Source organism: Molothrus aeneus, chromosome 24, assembly GCF_037042795.1.
Source record: "Molothrus aeneus isolate 106 chromosome 24, BPBGC_Maene_1.0, whole genome shotgun sequence".
NCBI classification, from domain to species: Eukaryota; Metazoa; Chordata; class Aves; order Passeriformes; family Icteridae; genus Molothrus; species Molothrus aeneus.
The window spans coordinates 4496237-4501677 of NC_089669.1; positions in this window are offsets into that span (position 1 = coordinate 4496237).

Here is a 5441-nt window from a genome sequence, read left to right on the forward strand (position 1 = left end):
GCCACCGCCGCGGGTCAGGGAGGGACAAGCTGAGGGGGAAACTGAGGCAGTGCTGGGAATGCCATGACTTGCCTGAGCCCTTCTGGAAAGGGACCCAGCAGCCCTGCCTGCTGCCTGGACACTGCTGGTGTGCAGCTCTGGGGGCTGCGTGGAGCCAGGTTGGTGCAAACAGGGTTTGGGCTGTGGGCTTGGAAACCTGGGGCTGGTGCTGAAATCCTCCCAAACCCCACTGGGATCCACTCTGCACTGCCCTGTGCAGGGGCAAAGGATCAGCATCAGGGTCTGTGGTTCCAGGGACCTCCCTGCAAGCCTGGTATGGCCGAGCTGGTCTCCTTGACCCGTCCAAGGAGGAAGTTTGCAGGGTGGATTCCAGCAGACAGGTAAACAGCAGCCAGATGGGACCCAGATACCAGCCCAGAGCCACCCTCCAAGCTGGGTTTGCACAGCCCCGGTGTGTGTTTGCTCTGGGGAGGGCTTTTCCCTTTGCTGGACGTCAGCAGCAGGGCCAGGACGTCACCCCAGCAGCTCTGCTGGGCTCCTGGTCACGCTCCTGGCCAGGTGCCTGATCTGGGGCTGCACTGCCCAAAGTGCCACTGACCCCCAGCCTCACCCCCCACAGCCAGGTGCCAGCAGATGCCCAGGGCTCCTCTGACATGGCCAAAAGGGCTGGGGGTGTTCAGGTGGTGCTGGGCTGGGGGTCCTGGCCTCACTGGACCCCTCTGGAGCAGGGCAGGGCTGAGGGGTTCTGCCGACTCGGCCGGCTCAGGCAGCAGAGGTGGCTGGCAGAGGGTGCCAGGCATGCCCTGGCACACGTGCAGGAGCACCTCACACCCAGCCCTGCTCTGCAGTGCCACCGGGAAGCTCCCAGCCCTGTTGTGAGATCCTGGCTTGGCTCATCCAGCTTGCTCAGCTCATCCTTCTGCTGCCACACCCAGCCTTCCCTGCTCCCGGGGGAAACTGAGGCACGGGGATGGCAGGATGGCTGCAGGGACATCTGAGGCAAGGTCACAGAGCATCACCCACCCATGGAGCAGCACTTCATCCCAGGTGCTGCTGTGTTACCCCGAGCCCCGGGGCTGCATCACTCCCAGGCAGTGGATGCTGCTGGGTTGGTTCTGCTCCCAGGTTTCCATCACTCCCCCATCTCTCCCCCATCACTGCGGGCCCGAGGTGGCAGCTCTGGGGCGCAGTGCCCACCGCAGCATCACCGCAGCATCACCGCGTTCCCTGCCCTTTGCGTGGTGATGAATAACGCAGAGCCCAGCCCCGAGGGCTCCTCGCTGCCACAGGACGAGCAGGAGGCTGCTCCCTTCGCCTGCCGGGGCACGGAGGGGAAATGCCGGGTCAGGACCCCGTCAGCGTGTGTTTACTGTGTCAGGAGAAGCTGTAAATTCACTTGGTTTAATTGAAAGCCGGTGCTGTGGGTTTGGCTTAATCCACCCTCCTCCTCCTCCTCCTCCATTAGATAACGTCTCGCTGAAACCACTTTGCAAGCTCACGGCATTCCTGTGTGCTGAGCACCGGGCGGGACACAGGGGCCGCGGCCACGCCGGGGGCTCACAAAGCCCTCGGGACACTTTGCTGCTGCCAGCTCTGGTCCCTGTAGGAGCGTCGGAGGCAGCACGGTCGGGACAGACGGACACAAGAGATCTCTGCAGCCAGGGCTTGGAACTTGTGGGTTATTGCAAAGGGCCTGGGTGCAGGGCCCTGCTGGGAGCTGCCAGGCACAGCTGGAGCAGGACTGAGAGAAGAGAGGGGGAGAGAGGATGAGAGGGTAAGAGAGTAAAAGGATAAGAGAGCGAGGTTCCCGTTCCAATACAATAAATCTTCTTCTGTGTTGAATATTCTGATTCTCACTAACCAATCTAGTCCAAGATACAAATCCTATAGCATTTCCATACAGCCTATAAGAATCATTACATTCCCATACTGTGTTACATTTTAAACCCTAAAAGCTCCTCTTTGGACTCTTTCTGTTAAGCTGGTAGAGTCTGCTCGGACCCTTGGATCATCAAAAGGGGATCACCTTCAGTGGCCACACCATTGTTTTCCAGTTGTTCAGTAACTGAGGGATCTCAAAGCTTGCTTTCATTTCAATCTCGCTTATAGTTTCTATATTCTCAAAATCGTTTGCCAGACAATCATATTTATAAGGCTTTCCTGTTTCATCTTCCCCAACAGGTCCCCCGCACTCATCCTGCCCCAATCCCAGTCCCACTGACCCACTCGTGACATGAAACAGCAGAACAGGGTGGCTGAGGGTGGTGGGATGCAGGAAGATGCAGAATTGGGCTGGGTGAGCACCCAGGAGTGGATTCAAAGGGCTGAAGGTGAAAAGATAAAGGGAAATTCTTTGGGTGGGGGGAAATCCAAGCTGGGATGGGCTGGGATGTTCCCAAAAAGAGCTGCTGGGGAGGAGCAATGGGAACCCTCTGGTCTCTGTGCATCAGAGGGGTCAGCACTGCTTCTCCTCACCCCAACAAAGGGAAACTGAGTCACAGAGCTGGGCAGTGCTCGGGAGTGCTCAGAGTCGGGGCTGTTTGTGGGGAGCCCGTTCCTCCTCGGGGTTCTGCAGAACTGGTGGAGGAGGAAGCGCCCAGGCCACGGAGAGGTCAAACACTCCCGTGAGCTCTGTCCCCTGTCCGTGAGCTCTGTCCCCATCCCCATCCCCTCATGGGGACACCCGGGGGGACCCCTCTGCCTCCCCCTCCCCGCAGCCGTGGAACGGAGGAACCCCGGCGTCTGGCACGGGGGAAAATTTGCTTTGCCAGCGGAGTTCAGGCAGAGGCCAGGGGCGGCCGGAGCTGCCGGGGTGTCCTGCGGCCGCCGCTGACCTGCCAGGAATGCTGTGAGTCACCGGGAAAGCATCCCCGAGCCGCCAGCCCCGCTCCGTGCCTCCGGAACCGGCACCTCGGGCTTTGGGGCGCCGTGCCCGGGACTCCCCGGGACACCCCGGGGCTCCCCAGGACACCCCAAGACAGCCCGGGACACCCCGGGACACCCTCGTACAACCCGGGACACCCCGGGACACCCCAGGACACCACGGTACACCCCGGTACACGCCCGTACAACCCGGGACACCCCGGGACTGCCCGGGACAATCCGGGACGCCCCGGGACACCCGGGGACACCCCGAGACACTCCCGTACAACCCGGGACACCCCGGTACACCGCGGTACATCCCGTTACACCCTGGTACACCCCGGCACACCCCGAGACATCCCGGGACACCCCGAGACACTCCAGGACACCTCGGGACACCCCGGGACTCCCCACAGGGGCACGGGCAGTGCCCACCCGGGGTGAGCCCCGATGCTGCGGCCAGCCCGGCACACGGGCAGGGACAGGGCAGGCCAGGAGCGATCCCCAGCTCCGGGAAAGGCCAGACATGAACTCAGCCTCTCCGAGAGGGAAGAGCTGACGCGATGCTGGGAGGTCACCCGGGGCCGGGACGCCGGCCCAGCCCCGCTCGGGCACCGGGAGGGGAGCGGGAGATTCTCCCGGAGGCGGCTCCTGCTCCGGTCCTTCCCCCAGGGCAGCCGGTGTTTCAGACTTTATCAGCTCGCCGCAGAGGAGAGAATGGCTTTTCCCGCTGGCTCCTTATCGAGGAGGAGCTGAGCCTCGGACGCTGCATTGTTTCTGGTCACGTTGCAAAATTAAAGAGGCAAACGGCACTTTGGGGAGGAATTGTAAATTCCTGGAAGATTATCTGAGCATGGCACCTGCCCCTGCTGGGGGGCACTGGGAGGTGGCATGGGGCCAAGAGTGGAAATCGCAGGAGGGGACAAATCCCAGAGCATCCATCCCTCTGTGGGTGAACACCCGGAGCCTGCCCAGCTGTGCCCTCACAGCTGGATACATCCATCCTAAAGGGGAGGAACTTTCTGTGTTTTCAAAAAAGTCTCACGAGCAGCACCCATGGGTGGCCATAGACAGCACTGGGAGCAGGACCGTGGGGGCTACAAGACTCCCTTCCCCTGGTGGCAGAGCAGGGTCCTGCCTCCAGACCCGGCTGTTTTCTGCTTGGTGCATCCAGGGATTGGCGCCCCGAGGGGCTCTGAGGTTCTCTGCCTCCCCACACCCTCCTTCTGCAGAGCCAGGGCCAGCTGGGGTGCAGGGGGTGTGCATGCACCCACGAATTTCTGGGAATTGAGCTGCCAGACCACACACCACGCTCAGCACAGCTTCTGTTCCTGGGAAGAGAGGGGACAGGGACACGAGCAGCACCCGTGGGTGGCTGCAGGCAAGCAGGATGGGGAAACTGAGGCACAGAGCAGGTCCCAGGGCTGCCCGTGGTGTCACCACAGCTCTCTGAGGAAAACACAGCTGCTGAAGGAGGCAGCAAGCCCAGGAGCTGCCCCTGGAGCTGGGGAAGCATCTTCTGGACTGGATCAGACTCCAGAGGATGCAGCCCCGGACCCTCCTCGCTGCCCCCCCCCGAGTTTCCACCCACCTTCAGGCTATTTTTCCTGACTCAAGTGCCTCTTTGCAGGGCGGCTGGCAGAGGGGGGCACTGCCTTTAAGTGTATTTGATGGATAATTCCTCATTACTCTAATGCATTTGCAAGCTGGGATAATTGATGGATGTTTAACAGGATGCGTTTCCGACAGTCGGCTGGAGAAATGGACTCCCATTACTCTGCAAACGTTTCTTTTTACCATTGAACTCCTTTGTTTCAATTGATCCTCGCCTTTCCCATCACTTGCTGCTCATTAATAATCCCCAAAGCAGCTGCTCCCCCACTCCAGCTCCTCCCAACCTGCCATGCTGGAGGCTTTAGCAGGGGTTTGCAAGCAGATCTGGCCATTGCTGCAGTTTTATAATAAACAAGATTTTTTTTTCCTCCCCAAAATGAGGCAAAAGCTGAGCAGGAGCAAGGCAGGCAGGGCTGGGGAATCTCCTGGGTCCATCAGAGTGATACCAGCTGCTAATCAGGGGCAATTTTGGGTGAAGACAGGGAGGTGCAGGTCCCTGGGGCCGAGCCGAGCCCAAGGGAGAGGTTGCCCTTTGGGGCTGGTATCAGCCCAAGCCAGGCTTGGAGCTGAGCCCTGCTCTGCCTGCAGAGCTTTTATCTGCAGCTCCCGGTGCTCAGGGAAGGGCAGCCAGGGGTTATCAGCCCTGCCTGTGCCCTGAGCAGGCTCCATGCCCACCCACAGAGGGTCCCTGTGTCCCCACCCTGCAGAGCCACTCGGGGGCTGGGCTGCAGGGGACATCTCCCACTTGCTGAGCAGCCTGGCATTTCATTCCCTTGGGATTTCCTCAACAGAACCCTTGGCAAACAGGGCTCCTTGCACTCAGAGTCACCCCAGGCATGACTCTGGCCCTGCCCCAATTCTGGGGGCACTGAAGCCCCACGTTCCAGGCTGCCAGGGGCCAGCAGTGCCCCAAGGAGCTTTTCCCCACAGTGCTGAGCTGTTCCCACTCCCAATCCTGGTGCATC